Source organism: Leuresthes tenuis, unplaced genomic scaffold (assembly GCF_036924035.1).
Source record: "Leuresthes tenuis unplaced genomic scaffold, fLeuTen1.0.hap1 SCAF_20, whole genome shotgun sequence".
NCBI classification, from domain to species: domain Eukaryota; kingdom Metazoa; phylum Chordata; class Actinopteri; order Atheriniformes; family Atherinopsidae; genus Leuresthes; species Leuresthes tenuis.
Window position 1 is genome coordinate 22,616,755 of NW_027325374.1, and position 17,349 is coordinate 22,634,103.

The following is a 17,349-nucleotide window of genomic DNA, read 5'->3' on the forward strand; positions in this document are numbered from 1 at the left end:
CACCCTTTCTACTTTTAAGATTAGGCTTAAAACTTTCCTTTTCGATAAAGCTTATAGTTAGGGATGGCTCAGGTAATCCTGAAACATCCCATAGTTAAGCTGCTATAGGCTTAGACTGCTGGGGGACCTCATCTGTCACACCTTTCCTCACTTTGCTCTCTTTTTTCCCCCTGTTTAATTTCACAATTGATTTTATGTACATGTGACATTATTGTGGTTATTAACGTATGTTTCCCTGTTCCAACAGATATCCTTTGAATGGCGTTATGGTGTTTTTCCCCCCTCTTTTCTGTCTTCTCAAACCCCAGCTGGTCGAGGCGGATGGCCACCCTTCCTGAGTCTGGTTCTGCCAGAGGTTTCTTCCTGTTAAAAGGGAGTCGTTCCTTTCCACAGTTGCCTCAGGCACGCTCAGGACGGGAGATTGGACTGAAGACAAGTTTCGGTGCAATCTGTTGGTTTCCTTAGCTAGGATATTAATTTTTTGAATTGGCTCTATATGAATTAATTGGATTATGATTACAATTAATTGAATTCCAATTGGCTTGAATTGGACTATATTACTTAAGTGCCTTGAGATGACAATTGTTGTAATCTGGCGCTATATAAATAAAATTGAATTGAATTGAATTGAATCTTGTTATGCACAAGGCAGTTTTTCTACTTACCCTCCTCAGCCACTTTGTTCTTCAGAACCACTGCAAGGTTCTGCAACCATGTGCAGTGTTGTGCCATCTCCAACACCAAAATGTTTCGTTCCTCTTGCAGTCGCACTGTCAACATCACTTGGTCATGCAGCTGCTTCTTGATTGTGATGTTTGCTAAAAATCAAAAACAGTTCCACGCACACATTGGACAGTCTTGTATAGCAGCATTACAAATAGTATTATTAAATGTTGTTAAATTGGTATGAAGCATTTAAAACTCACATACCGCTGCCATGAACCTCCCATGGCCATATTGGGGACACAGTGCTCTCTCCAGTCAGGGAATGCTCCACCATGGCTGCATCAATATTTGTGGCAGAGGCTTGCACAAGAAAGTTGTATTTCTGGATCTCCAGAAAAAGGGCCTTTTTCTGATCTGCCAGCTTCCTTCGAAGGCGATGGCGAAGTTTGCTGCTGTCTAGAAATACATGAAAAGAAGACAGAGGTTTGTGACAGAACTGTTCAACAACAACAAAAGTGCACTGCACACAGTCGGTCAATTATAGAACAGAATTTAACAATAATAATAATTTACTTACTTTACTTAGCTGATCAGCAACTAGTTTACGTACATACTGTATTTCTTGGTGAAGTGTTAACAGAATTCTTAAATACAGCAATTAGATTTCATCCTCCTGTTATATAATATAGTCATACCATTTTGACGGTAAAGGGTTTGCTTCCGCTGCTTCACACTGAAGTAAAGACCCTCAATGGACTGCTGAAGGCCTGTGTGTGTGGTCTCTTCAGTGGGATCAGCTGTCTGTAGAGTCTCTGTAGAAATAATAGTGATAGAAAATAACACAACAGTGTCAATGTTTGATTTGGTCTTACATATCAAACCCCTTTAACCAACCTGATTGTATAACTTGGTATGTACGCTTACTTTAGGGAAATTGGAAGTTACGATAAACACGACATGAATATACATCAGATCTAACAGTGACATGCTGTTGGCTGGTGGCAGGTGATGTCACCATCTGTTTAAATCCATATATTTCAGCCATAGAATTCAGTCAGTCAATAGTATAAGAAAAGGATATATATTGTTTTCTGTTATTTGGTCATGCTTACCATCAGCTGCCCATTCCTTCACATCTGAGGTCCACCGTGACAAGGTCTGATCTGAGCACTGCAGCTGTGTTTGGAGTTCAGCTAGCTTTGCAGTCTCATCAATGAGTCTCTGACAGGTCTGATAAAGTGTCACACAACGGTGTGATCACTGACAACAGGCCAAGTGTACACAAAACTATTAAAGGAAGACACATGAGACCTACCTTCACATATCTTGTGGAAAGGGCCTGATGTAGAGTGCCATTTTTTTTGTGGTTCCACCCCAGTGCATGCAATGTAAGCATGTCCACCCGTGCTGTTGAAAGCAAATAATGAGGTTATAATATATACAATATAAGAAGGTATGCAAGAATAAGGAACACTCTAATCACCTGCTTTAGACATGTATTTAGTTGTCAGGGCACAACGGGAGAGGTCGCTGTTGACCTGCTCCACCTCCTCACCGGCAGTTGTCCCTGCTCCTTCCTGGTTCCTCCCACTCCTTTTAATCTGTTAGCAAATGGGAGGTGCAATAGTCATGCAAAAAGACAGCAATTTTATATCCTTAATGTGGCTGTGATCATTAGAAATGCACATATGATCCAAAAAATATTAAACATACCTCACACTTAGTAGCATGAGCACGAGCATGCATAACACTCAGGAAGGGTTTCATTTTTGTCAGCTCCTGGAGAGCAGGAAGGACACTGGCAGCTTTCTCCAGGTATGGCCAGTATTTGCAGGCCACATCCATGGCAAAGAACTGTGCCTTGGCTGGCATGATCTCCTTCTGAAGATACAGAGGGTAAGCAAATATCTCCCCCCTGTACATATTGAGAGCCTTCAGAAGGAATCCATGGTGACAAACAGAAACTTCCATCCCCTCTTCATCCAGTTTGGAAGCTCTCCTTGAGGTTTCCCTTGCTGCTGTCCACTGCGAGTCCCCACATGTGCCTCTTCCATGTGTCTATGAAATGATACGCATAACAAATCAAATTAAAGCAATGATGTCATACAATATATGCCAGTTATTCTCTAAATTTCATTTTGGAGTAGTTGCAGTGGGAAGGATATCAAGGTAGGGCAAACAGTAGATGTTTGTTTTATGAAGTAGTTCTGTCAAATTACGATAAGAACTTGCATTTTTCACTGATCTCCGTACGGTGTCCACAAATTCAGACACTGCACCGTCTTTAGCCACAAAGAGGCCCTCAAAAAATCCAGGGTCATCAGAGCTGAGGAAGACAGAAAAATAGGAAATCAATCCATGAAATTACAAAAAGTACACAGATAAATCAATAAAATCACTGGAAGAAAGAGCACCTCCCACTTCGGCGAAAGCGATATAGCTTCCTGTTCCTATCTGCCGCAACAGCCAGCATTTCTGGTGTGCATGCTGGGCAGGTAAAAGGTTCCCCACAGCAGAGCTGGTCTTCCTCAAAGGAAGCAAAAGAAAACTCCAAGAAGCTACGCTGGAGTGCATCGCCGCTGATATGTCCAGTCTGGAAGACATAGAATTAAATAGTTTTTTTGTGATTTTGTCTGCTTATGGAAAAGAAATGTATTAACATAGTGAAAAACAAATACACTTACTCTTCCTCCACACTTTGTGCGATGCTCCAGCAGTTTAGCAAAAGCCTGTCTGGAGAATCCCGGAGAGATAACCTTGAGCTCCTGCAATGAGCTAAGGAGGTCCAGCGTGTACAGTGTGGACGTGTTGACAGTCGCCGGCCAATATCCACTCCTAAGGAGGTCCTTTAGATTGGGAGTCCACTGCTGCTGACACGATTCGCATACATATAGTGGCTGATGCAAGTCATAACGCCCTTGAAGCAAAAAACAAATAAAGAATATAATTATTACACATTTCACTAGTCACACTGCATTCCGCCAAATGCCCAAAAATCTAAACAAAAATCAAATCTACAACAGAAACTTAAATGCTAAATTGTTTTTACCATTGATGGGGATTAAAATCACTGGTTTTCCTGGAGACACAGTGAAGTTTGTGCTTTCACACGAGCAGCTTTGCACCTTCACAGCTGGCAAAAAGAAAGAAAAACACTTGTGTACATTATCTTTACCTGGCTGCAGACATGTGAACAGCAAAAGCAGGGCTTTTATGAGAACACACCTTGCTTATGGGTGCAATATCCACCCTCCCCTCTCATGATGCCTGTGGTTGGAGGAATGGCTTTAAAAAAAAACATCAATCACAGCTTCCCTGTTGTGGAGAGGCTGTTTTTTGTGATGCAGTACATCACAGTCCCCACAGAACCACTCCTCAGGTAGACATTCTCTGCACCTAGGTAGGAAATACAAAATTATGTTAATACAATGATTAGCATTTTCAGGTGAATAACTCATATAGCACTATACATTCAACTAAAGATATTTTGAATTAAGTTGATTACAAGGTTCTCACATCTCACAGGCGACAGATGAACTTTCTTATTCCTGTAGGTTTCTTCCTGGTATCCATCTTTTCTCCCACTCCAAAAGACATGCATGTTAGCTAACAATACCCAGCAGGGCACTGAGCATTAATGCTCAACAAGCCAACCCTGGCTAAATAGATTAATAATAAGTTTGATATAATATTAATGAGATCCAACCCGATGACAGCAAGCTCGTGGCAGATGCCACACAAGGGTTGACCAACAGCTTCATTATCAATAAGGCATGTTAGGTGGTACGGTCTTGCTTCTTTCCAGCGCTCTGAGGCTTTCTGCTGCCGGAAAGACCACGATGACGCGGAGCGTCTTTGAGGGTCAGCAGAGGGACATGAGGCTAAAAACGTACGGAGCCTCTCCGTATTTTTTTCTGTGATGAAAATACGAACTTCAGCTATAAACAACGATCTACATGAGAACCATTAAAAGCCAACTGATCAATATGTTAAATAAACACATCATTTTATGGTTCAATATGGAACTGACCCAAATTTCAATTTATTAATCCATGCATGGTACCGTCTGTTGTGATTTTTCTGTCTCATTGATAACTGTAATTAGATATGTAATTTAGACTTACACTTACCAAAATCCTCTTGAGGATTTAGTTGCGCTGAGGGTTCAGTACATGGAACCACACTGGCTGACAGGAAGCACCCAGCTGGGCATGTGAATGTAAAACAGTGGATAGAAGAACAAGAAGAGGTTAGATTATCATTGCATTCATATTTCTTTCAACCTAAATATTGATTAATTTATTGATTAATTTTATTCATAAAAACAGATATAATATGTTAAGTACTTGCTAATGTAATGTGACTATAATGCCACTGCACAATTTTATTCTAATTTCAATATGTATTCTTATAGATGGGAATATTTCAAACTCTCAACAATAAGTTCTGATTTGATCTAGTCTATTTAATTAATACAATTCAAAATTAATACAAATCCCTATATCAACCTGAGGCTGAGGCACGGCGTCGCCCTCCACGCCTCCCCCTGGGCTTGCCTCGTCCTGCACAGTCCCTTTTAGAGGTCTGTGGAGGGCCTCTTTCAGAGCGTGCTCGTTTCCGCTCCTCAGATGCTCTCTGTGTGTTGAAATGAAAAATTGTGTAAGACTGATTTTAAAGATACTGAAACCAACAGAGAGGTGACACATGAAAGGAAACCCAAACATAGTGTGTCACTTCGAAATTGAATAGGTTCAATGCAAAATGGCTTTGAGTACGTGTCTCAAGGGACGAACAACATTCTAACAAAAGATATTCCCTCATTTTGTGTTTTAATGATCGTGATGGACAGGGTGTTTATATGGGGTGATTGTGAAGGTCATAGTATATTATTCACATCATTCACAATCAAACCATTCAGTGAGCCCTCGTGCCCCACTTTGTCACCCAATCTGTTCAACTACACAATGAATGAGATATATAAAATACTTAACTGTGCTTCAGCTAAAGTGTGTTCAAAATAAATTTCCACAGCCATGCTTCTCCCCTCTTTGTAGTGGGGATTATTCGGGTCAGTGGTATGTCTGTAGGCCATTGCAACACAGACAGATACCGACAGAGAGACAGATGAGTAATACAAATATACAAACAGACAGACTGATTCTGTAAAGAAGACAGAGACAGACAAGGCTAGATAGACAAACAGGTTGAGAGATAGACAGCGGTAAAGATAAAGAGATGGTTGAAAATATACAGAGAAACAGGTAGAGATTGGCTCTTAAAAGTGCCGTTGGTTTCGTAGTGTGAGTGTAGTATAAGTTGTGTGTTGTCGTGTATTGAATGTAGCTGCAGAGAGAACAGAGAAAGTTAATGTAGTTACAAAATACAAAATAAATAAATACATATAATTCAAAATAAATAAATTTTTTTCTCTTACCAGGACCACTGCTGAGTGGAGAAAAAAAGATGTTATCAAATATGTAATGTGGTGCACCTAAAAAAGGGGTCACCATATATTTTTGGTTATATGGTCATTTTGAAATGTTTTTAAAATGAATTTACTTTTCTTTTTTTTTAAACGAACAAATAATATTCTGTTTGTATATCGGCATATTAACCTGCCAGTATTTAGTGCTTTCCTGAGCTTAATGTAATAACAGTAGTGGTAAAGTGGAATGTTATTTAGTGACACTGAAAGTAAAGTGAGTCCAGCTGAAGTTAAAAGTAAAGAGAGAAACCATTCTCTGTTCATTAAGTGTGGGAATTCTGAGGTTAATGTTGAAAGAATGCCATGTTAAATTCTACATTAGTTATAAGTCTGGTAATACTAGTTTTGATAGGTAGTAAGTTAAAAATGGAGTACATGTTGATGTTTAGACCAGTCAATATGCAGTTAAATGCAGTAAAGATCAGAACAGTTAATTAATCCTGTTTAATGCACTTAGTTGCCTTTATTGAAGTGAAGGATGGCAAAGTAAAAGGATGTAATTATTACGTTTGAGGAAAAGAAAGGTCATGTAAAGCATCAATGTTGCACACTGAAACAGTTCTGTTGTAATCAATAAAAGAGACGCAATCTGGATGCTAACAGCAGTGCTCCGGTCTTCATTGTTCTCTGCTGTTTATTTATTCTTCAGATTGTGCACATCACTGTTTCATCAGTCCTGACACTCAGGACCTGTAACAGTAACGCTGATTCTAGTTACTGCTCTTTTGTAATCTGATAATGTAATTCTGATGAACCTAGACGCAATCATTTACTACACAGTCGTGTCTACATTAATAGTGAAAGGTTTGAAATGTTTATCCGAATGAAGGAATTGTAATTTTCCGTTGCGTCTTCAGTAATTACGGTAAAACACTGGAAGTTCAGGGTTGTCCACTTCCTGTAACACTGTTAAAAGCGCGTAATAGCGTCGAGGGTTTCCTCACTGAGATTTAAATGGCCTGCGCAGCAGGCTGGACAGGCTAAATCAATATTGTCATTACAGGTACATTCATGCAGGTTGGGAGCAGAGCATGTGAACGGAGCTGAGCAGGAAAAAATCCGCTCCTCTTCGCTCCCACCAAAACGCTCCGCTCAGTTCCGTTCTCCGCTCACCGAAAATAAAAACTATTCGCTCCGGTGAAATCGCTCCACGGTCGCTCACATTTTAAAGAAAGAGCAATTCATGCAGGGATATGCAATCACATTCCAGACTTTAAAAAGGTTGATGCTTTTTATCGATGCTACCTTTCACCTGATGGAAATGAAGCATTGCGCTAGCTTATGTTGAAGCTAGCTAGCCAGCAAGCAATTTCACCAGAAAAAAAACTGTCACATTTATGTTGCTGACAAAGTCCAAACTACCAGTCTTTGAATCATTGGCCAAATGTATAAACTATGCGTGTCATGGCAAAAAACGGCATCATTGATGACATTTCAGTCACACAGGCAGCAGAACATTATGAGCACACAACCTACCTGGGTAGTAGTCTGATCGCAATGGGTGGATCCCCGCGGGAAGCTGCTGAAACCGCGCGCGAAGTAAAATAATCAGGAGTATATTTGTATTTTATTTTGACCCGAAAGAACCGTGAAAACGCTCTTTACAGCTTCTCCTAAATATAAAAACTTTAATTTCTAACTGTGCTAGCTTTAAAAGCTGCAAATAAAAAGTAAATAAAATGTACAAATTATGATCACCATAGCAACCGCCGCTGAGACTTATTGTAGTGTAAATTGACGAAACAAACCAAGGAAATTACGATTTTTCTTGGAAAACAAGCAAAAATATTTCTTAGCAATGGCCACTACACGTCTCTACAGTACCGTTAATAATCAGGAGTATATTTGTGATTTATTTTGACCCGAAAGAACCGTGAAAACGCTCTTATTTTCTGTCATATGTGCCGCAGACGCATGAAAACATTGCGCTTCCAGGACCTATTAATTATCTAATAATTACAGAAAGACAAGATTAAACTTTAAACGCAAATCAAGACATTAAAAGGAAGGTTCGAAAAGAGAGACTCTTTCTTTCCAATAAGAGAGGTCTCAAACATCGGAAATATGTATCCATTCAAGACAAATGGAAACTGGACAGAAGCCTCGTAGCAAGACTCATTCTGGATGGCAAGCACAAGGTGGTTTGCACCGTTTTGAGAGTGGTAGTACTGGGGGCATACCGTAACGTGGGGACGGCTTTGACCATCTTGGTCTGTTCGGCGACATTCCGGCCGCCGACAACCAGTGGTTGGGCTTTTCCATCTCACCAGCAGAGGTGCTTTCCGCTCTCGGGGGCATGAAGCAGAACAGCGCGGCTGGGCCCGACGGGGTTCGGACGTCCGACTTGCTAAAGTGGGATCCTAAGGGTACTGGATTGGCAAATCTCTATGATGCAATCCTATTCTGCGGCCGGTTGCCCAGATCCCTAAAAAGCAGCCGGACCACCCGAATTCCCAAAGGCTCAACAGCTGAAGAGCTTCAGGATATCGGTCAATGGCGACCGATAACCATTGGGTCAGTGATATTTAGAGCGTTCTCTAATATACTGACGAAGAGACTCAAGGAAGCCTGTCCAACTCACTGGTCGCAGAAGGGGTTCTCAGAGGCAAAAGGATGCTTGGAAAACCTCATCATTCTCAATGGATTGATACATCAAACGGTGAGGAGAAGTGAGTCCTTAGCAGTGGTCTTTATTGATCTAGCTAAGGCATTCGACTCTGTCTCTCACAAGCACATTGAGGAAGTGCTTGTGAGAAGAGGTGTGGATTCTTTGATGAGGAGTCTCATTAGAGATTCATATAAAGGATGTTTTACTAAGGTTGGAACTGCGGAGGGAGATACGGAAAGGATCCAGTTGCGGGTGGGGGTCAAGCAAGGCGATCCCATGTCTCCATTGCTCTTAAACCTGGCTCTGGACCCCCTCCTCCTCCGCATGCTGGAGATTCGGGGTGAAGGTGTTGAGGTTGGGGGCATCTGCTTGACTGCTTCTCACATAGGCTGATGATCTGGTTCTCGTCAGCAAAGATTGGAACGGGATGGCACGGAATTTGGCGATTCTGGGAGCATTCTGCCGACTGTCTGGGCTCGGGGTGAATCCAAAGTGCCATGGCTTCCTTCTGGGTGGTCATGGTAAGAGCGTTTCCCTCAACCACTGCAAGTGTTGGACTTTGAATGGCGTGGAGATCCCCATGCTTAGGGCAGGGGGATCTGTTAAATACCTGGGCGTCCAGGTGAGTCCAATTCGGGACATTCTCAAGCCCCCGCTTGCGGCCTCCCTGGGGGCTATGCTTGATAACATTTCAGGATCTCCCCTATAGCCTGCTCAGGGTGTTCGGTCTTCCCAGGCTGATTTATCAGGCGGATCATTCCTTGGTGGGGCCGGCTCTCCTGGGCGAATGCGACAGGAGAGTCAGGGCAGCGGTTAAGAGATGGTTACATCTGGAGCCTTTCACCACGGACGGTTTACTATACTCGAGACATAAGGACGGTGGCCTTGCCCTGCCCCGTCTCGAGTCACTGGTACCGTCCGTTCAGGTGAGGCAGCTGGTCGGTATGAGGGAAACGGACGATGCGCGGGCAAAGACCTTGGCCCAAGTTTTTGTCGCTAATAAAGTGATAGAAACTCGAACTGAGCCTGGCCCTAAGGCTCAGGACCTGCACCATACGACCAATCATGGCTAAGATACACCATACACCATTGCTCTGAGTAAAAGGGACAAAGGTTTATCGGGACAGTGCAGAATTTGTGGAAAATTCAGGGAGACCCTTGGGCACCTGATAGGCAAGTGTGATGGACTAAAACTTAACAGGATGTCCAGCCACAACAAAATCTGTGGCTTTCTCTCACTAAAAAGTCAAACCAACCAGCTAAAAATCTCACAAAAAAGGCAAACTGTCTAAAAGTACCAGGTGCGCCAGCTCAAAAACTCAGAAAAATGACAGTGTCCAAAAGTACCAGGGGCCCCAGGCGAAAAACTCAGTAAAATGACTGTCACTAGACGGGAGAAGAGGAGATGGACCAAGTGGGTCGAAGGCCCCATCTCCCATCCGACGAGGTCATTGGAGGCGGACGAAATTACAGTCTGCCCGATTTCAGAAACCTGGTTTTTAGGAAATAGAGTTTGACACACTGAACCCAAGCCCGTTCTTCGGGGCTCAGACAGGTACCAGGGGCCATTGCTGGGCTCCAGAGTAATCATTCTGGGTCTCGGAGGAAGGGAGAAGGGGCTGCTTGGCGGCCGAGGAAGGCTGCTTGCCTGTGGATGGCCGAGTGACCATGTGCCGCCTGGAGGTCCTGGAGGATGCATGAAGGGAGCCTTTGCTGTTTAGCGTCCAGGGAGGGCCGCCCGGGCGGATAGCCGAGTGGCCATGTGTGGCCTGGAGGTCCTGGAAGATCTATCGGCCAGATCCGGAGCTGCTCGGGCGAAGAATACATTGAACATGTACAATCTTGAGCCCTTGCCATTCTTGGCTCTTGCTCGGTGGCTTAAGTAGTCAATTCAACCCGGTGTTATGGTCGCGACAGGACGGTTAGCCCTGGCCGTCCAACTGCGCTCATGCACCAACACCAAACAATAGAGTGCTCCCGAGGCGTGAACCTAGTTTGCACGGTCGAGTCACTCCTGAATGGCAGAGTGGTACAAGGTCCACTGTCATTCCTCTGAACCAAGGTGAATCATTTGTTGGTTTCAAGGGCCTATCAATGTATTGTCTGATCAGTAGTAACTGGTTGTCTCCGGAGTGTGGTGTCGGGGCTTGTTGGCGGCTTACCGGTACGGGCGGGGTTTCCTGGGCTTGGCTACCGAGGTTCCTTTGGGTTTTGGTGGATGGGTCCTGGGGTTCCCCGTGTCGTTCCCATCCTGTCGTCTGCGGTCCTTGGCGCCTTTCGTGGATGTTGTCCCCGGTGGCTTGACATTCGGGTCTCATCTGTTTGGCCGCTTGGCGTGTGCCTTCGTAGTCGTGTGTCATCTTGTCCCCAATAGCTGCCGGTGGGGTTGGGTGGCGCCTTCCTCGTCTGCCTCGCTGCGCTCCGGGCAGGGTCTCCTGGTGTTTAAAAGAAGATCTGGGGCGGACAGCCTTTGAGGGCCACTGGGGGGCTGAGTCATGTTCATAAACTGTGGACTCATGTTTCCCTGGAACTGCCCTCGGGGCCTACTCCCTGGCAAGCTCAGACGGGGGGGCTGTGTCTCATTGTAGCGTATCAAAAAGAGATGGAGTACCCCGGCGGTAGGTTAGGGTGTAAGACCCACTACCACCAAAGCCCTAGTCTTTCCACCCCCAGGAGAGACCCCACCAAGTTAGTCAACCAGACGGCTGGTCAGCACTGATGCTGTTAAAGCATCAAACCCTATTGGTAGACTGCTTGGTAAGAGGCGCACATCCGCTGATCTAGGGGCTCCCTCAACCCCAAAACGCCTGAGAACCGGCTTCTCCGCCAGAAGGGCACTATTTTCGGTGAAGAAGGCCAAACCTGGTGTAATCTTCTTCAGTTTCTCGGCCGGCTGGGGGAGTGGATGCGGTAAGGGCAGATTGCCTCGCTTCGTCTCCGTGGGAATTCGAGTTCCTTGGAGCGAGCAGCGCTGCCCCCTGTGCTCTACTTCCCTTCCAATGGCCGGAGCTGCCCATGTTCACATAAGAAGGCGTCACCAGCCGTGGCGCCTTCAATACGAGCCAGGTGTTCGGGCGCCTTCAAGTCATTGGAATTTGCCACCCAACACGCGGTGAGGTGCGGGAAGAAAAGTAAAGAGGGCGCCCCATCAGTGAGATGTGATACTTGTCCGAGAGAGTTCTCGTCGAAACAGGGCCTCGCAAGACATACGAATGCTAAGCACTGGGGCGTCCCGGTGCATCGTATGTGCCCTCAAACCGCCTTGAGGAGCAATGACCTCTTGGATGGGAGTCAAGTTCGGACTGGTGTCCCGACGATAACCGGAACTATAAAGGAATTGAAAGTAGACATGTCGGGTGGGGATCCCTCTACGTCCTCATTCGCATGTAAGTACTGTTTGGGGTCCTTCCGGTCCCGGGGTGGGCTCTCGCTCCACTCAAGAAGGATGCATCCAGGTGCGTACTTTGGTGGTGGTGGCGGGGTTTCCACTTCTGGGGTTGGGGGGCCTCTCAAGAATGGGCTTAAGACCCGAGACCTCTAAAATCTCGAGCCTGAAACAATCAAAGAATTGACGGTGACCCTACCTCCGGTGCCAGTGGTTTCAGAGTTCAAGGAAGTCCTCCGGGAGTCTCTTCGGGAGATGCTCGCTGCACCGGATGAGATCTCACCCACAATCGATTCTATTAAAGAGATTAACTCTTGGGTGACGAAGGTTTTTCGCGAGAGCGCCTCCTCCGCGAAATCGGCCAAGAGCAGGGTTTGGAAGGGCAAGTTCTTTCTTGAGAATAAGAGAGGACTTCAACGATTCAAATATGCCTCCCTTCAGAGGAAGTGGAGGCTGGACAAAGGAACTGTTGTCAGATGGGTTTTGGATGGGAAGAAGAAAGCAATCTGTCCTGTCCCAAGGGCGGTGGTACTGCAGGCTTACCGTAGGGTCTGGGAGCATGAGGACCGCTTCGGTCACCTGGGACTGTTTGGCGACCTTCCAGCCGCCGACAACCAGTGGCTGGGTGGCCCCATCTCACCAGCAGATGTACTTTCCGCTCTGGGTAGGATGAGGCTCAATAGTGCTGCCGGTCCGGACGGGCTTCGGAGGGCTGACTTGCTTAGAAGGGACCCCAGAGGGACTGGTTTGGCTAATCTATTTAATGCCATCCTGTTCTGTGGCCGGTTGCCCAAATCCCTGAAGAGTCGTCGGACCACTCTTATCCCAAAGGGCTCGACGGCCGAGGAGCTTCAGGATATTGGCCAATGGAGGCCATTAACCATTGGATCAGTGATGTTGAGAGCGTTCTCAAACATACTGACTAAAAAACTGCGTGAAGCGTGTCCCATCCATTGGAGTCAAAAAGGATTCTCGGAAACAAAAGGTTGTTCCGAGAACCTTATCATCGTTAACGAGTTGATAAATAGAATGTTGAGTCGAAATGAGTCCTTGGCTGTGGTCTTCATTGACCTCGCAAAGGCATTCGACTCGGTCTCTCACAAGCATATTGAGGAGGTGCTTGTGAGAAGAGGTGTGGATGCCCTGGTGGGAGAGCTCATCAGGGATTCATACAGAGGATGCTCTACCAGGGTGGGTACCTTGGAGGGGGATACGAATAGGATCAGGTTGCGAGTTGGGTTCAAGCAGGGAGATCCTATGTCTCCATTGCTCTTCAACTTGGCTTTGGATCCCCTACTCCGCATGCTGGAGAAACGGGGTGAAGGAGTTCAGGTCGGAGGCTACTGCTTGGCCGCGCTTGCTTATGCGGATGACTTGGTGCTTCTTAGCCATGATTGGAGCGGCATGGCAAGAAATTTGGCGATATTGGGAGCTTTCTGCCAACTGTCGGGGCTGAGTGTAAACCCAAAGAAGTGCCATGGCTTCCTACTCGGTAGCTGCAGTAAAAGTGTTTCCCTCAACCGCTGCGAGAGTTGGACTCTAAATGACGTGGAGATCTCCATGCTTAGTGCGGGGGGATCTGTTAAATACCTGGGCGTCCAGGTGAGTCCAATCCGGGGTATTCTCAAACCCCCTCTCGTGGCCTCCCTGGGGGATATACTTGTGAACATTTCGGGTGCACAGCTCAAGCCCACTCAGAAGGTGGAGTTGCTCAGGACGTATGGTCTTCCCTGGCTGATTTGTCAGCTGGGGAAGACCCCATTGGTTGGACCGGCGCTCTTGAAAGAATGCGACAGGAGAGTCAGAGTGGCGGTCAAGAAATGGTTACATCTGGTGCCCTTCACCACAGATGGGGTTCTGTACTCGAGGCACAAGGACAGTAGCCTTGCCCTGCCCCGCCTCGAGTCACTGGTGCCTTCTATCCAGGTGAGGCGGTTGCTAGAGATGAGAAACTCAGACGATGAAAGGACAAGGGCATTGGCAAAAATCTTTGTGTTTGACAAAGTGATAGGAACCTTGTGGGAACGGTTGACCAAAGAAAAACTGGATAAGGCAATAGACACTACAACCCTTTGTTTGCAGAAAGTCTCCACGGCGGTGTGGAGAGGACAAGAGTTTGTCAAGTGGTGCAAGCTAAAATCCCAGGGGGTGGGGATTGAGCTATTTGAGAACGACCCCATAAGCAACCAGTGGCTGAAGTACCCACTCAGCCTGGGTCTCTCTGAGCTCGAAACAAGCTTGGCCCTCAAGCTAAGAACTCGTACCATTCAAACTCTATCCTTGAACATGGCAAATAAGGGGAAGTTTAGGCGGTGTCGACTCTGTGGGTATGAGTTTGATACTTTGGGACACTTGATCGGGAGGTGCGAGGTCCTTACACCTAATAGAATGGCGAGTCATAACTGAATCTGTGGTTTCTTGGAAAACCTTGCTTCCAGAGAGGGCTGGAGCGTGCATCGAGAAAAGAGACTGGTAACGGAAAACGGAATGGTTGGAGTCCCCGACTTGGTGATCGTTGAGGGTGATACGGCGGTGGTCATTGACGTGACCATCTGCTTCGACTCATCCTTGATGGTACTAAGCGAGGCGAATGAGCGAAAACAGAAAAAGTACCAAAAGTTTGTTGGAGCTATAAGGAGACGTTATGGGGGTGTCTCCCAGGTCTGGGTGTTTGGTTTCCCTAAGGGTGCTCGTGGTAAGTGGCACAAAGGGAACTTCGAAGTCCTTAAGATTATAGGCTTGCAGAAGAGCAGACAGCTGGGTGTGGCTAGATGTCTTTTGACTTTTTGTCAGACACTGAGGATGGTGAAAGTATTTTGGGCCACCGTCTGACAGTAAGGTCCGTATCCTCCCTCGGAATGTTGTCCCCGGTCCCTCTTGCCTCGGGTCCGTCGTTCGGCTCGCTCCTGGTCGTTGGGGGCGGGGGTTTGTCCGTTGACTGCGGCGGTGCCTGGCCCATTGGCGTGGGTCTTGCGGCGTTGTGGTTGTCGGCCCCCGTCCCTGGTTTCCGGGTGGTTTCGGGCGGCGGTTCCGGGGTGACACACCCTGGTGTGAAGCGATAAGAGTAGTCTTGTTCGGAAAGCTCCGGTCCATCTTCTAGGTTTCCTCTTTGTGGTCTCGTGGTGGGAGGGCGGGCGTTCGTTGGCCGCTGACGTTGCGGGCCTGATAACCCAGGTCTCGTGGCGCTGCGGCTCTCGGCTTCCGTTCTTTGAACATGTGGTGCCTCGGGGGGTTGTCCCAGAGAACACTTCAATGTGTTGCGAGGTTGTGATGGCCTCCTTTGGGTCGGATCGCCCAGCAAGATGAAACATAGGCTATATCGGAAGGCTGGTGTGGTTAGGCTCAGGGGGGGGTCACCTCATAAGTGGAGGGAATCCATGGTGGCAAATGGCCCTTTCGTGCTCCTCTCTCTACAAGAGCAAAACTCACATGCGGTCCCTTGTGCCTGTCACTTGCATTGCTCGTCTCTTGGAAGGTGTCAGTTCCGGAGTCCTTGTCTGTGGCCCATGATTGGGTTGGGGTTCAGTGCGCCGTTCGCTGTTCAATAAAGCACTTCTTCCATAGATGATGAGTGGGTTTGAGCTAGCCCACAGACAACGGGAGTCTTTAAAAAACCCGGAACTTAGTCATACCCGGACACCCACTTTGGTGGCTATTGCCGGGACCCTGAGGGGCTGTTGGTGCCGGGCGATAGAAAACCCCTCAGGGGTCATCCAGGGGGGGTAAGTGGTCTGCCACTGCCCTCGCCACACTCGTTGCGTCCCTATGTGCTCGACAGCCAGGGATGTCTCTCGTCCATGCAATGAGTCTTAAAGACGAAGAGATTCAGTGAAACACGGGTAATGGCGGGAATACTATGACGCTCACAAACTAGCCAAATGCCTCGTCATCTAATTAGTGACACGCATGGATAGGTGAACGAGATTCCCACTGTCCCTACCTCCTATCTAGCGAAACCACAGCCAAGGGAACGGGCTTGGCAGAATCAAAAGGGAAAGAGGACCCTGTTGAGCTTGTTTGCACATGTGCTGACAGTGTCACCAAATGTGGTGAAATATTAAAATATATGTTTAAAGATGGAGTGAAACATCAGAAGTCATGAGTCTTAGATCCAAACATCCTTTCAGAATGTTAATCTGAAAAAAAGTCTTGTGTTTTTTTTTAATTTAAGGGGAAAAAATCATCTTCTCCAGCACATGTGCTGACCAGGTCTGAGAACAGTGTATAGGCCAGCAAACTGTTCATCACAAGAGAAGTAATTCTACATATATGTTTAAAAATCAGTCTCATACTGAAAAGAGTCATTTAGCTCAAACAATCAAATGACTTTTGTATCAAAATAATAAAAACATTTCATGAGGTTCTTACAAGAAACCCTCTTCACCACATATACTGAGAAGGCTCAAGTTTGCGAACAAAACTGCAAATGGATGAAATAGACAAAAGCACCATAGACAACACCAGGGTTCATCAGATCAAGTACCCCACAACCTTCTTGATTGTTTACTCAAATACTTGTATAATTTTATAATATTTTAAGGAAAAAAAATCTTCTCCAGCACATGTGCTGACCAGGCCTGAGAACAGTGTATAGGCCAGCAAACTGTTGACAACAAGAGAGGTAATTCTACATATATGTTTGAAAATTAGTGTCATACTGTAAAGAAATATTTAACTCAAACAATCAAATGATTTTTGCATCAAAATAATGAAAACCTTTAATGATTTTCTTACAAAAAACCCTCTCCAGCACATGTGCTGACCAGGCTCAAGCTTGCAAACAAAACTGCAAATGGATGAAATAGACAAACCCTGTTAAACCCTGTTGTCTCTGAACGTGGCATTAGCGGTGGATGACTCGGCTTGTGCGTCGATGAAGAACACAGCTAGTTTTGAGAACTAATATGAATTGCAGGACACATTGATCATCAACACTTCGACCGCACCTTGCGGTGGCCCCGGGTTCCTCCCGGGGCTACGCCTGACTCCCACTGTGCAAACTCAGGACCTTCCTGCGACCTCTTCCTCTGTGCGTTACCGGGGGCCACTTCCGGGGGCTGTACAGACTTGCCGTCGGGGCGCACATGTCGAGGTTTTGGGGTTGGTTCTTGCTCGGTGGCTTAAGATGTCAATTCATCCCGGTGCTATGATCGCGACCGAGCGGCCAGCCTTTGCCGCTCAACTGCGCCCATGCACCAACACCAG

The 17,349-nt window shown here is 46.2% G+C and overlaps 1 pseudogene; it reads left to right on the forward strand.

Annotated features, from left to right (window-relative positions):
• The first annotated feature begins 16,982 nt into the window (after positions 1–16,982).
• Positions 16,983–17,133, forward strand: LOC140279046 (5.8S ribosomal RNA; annotated as a pseudogene).
• Positions 17,134–17,349: the final 216 nt, after the last annotated feature.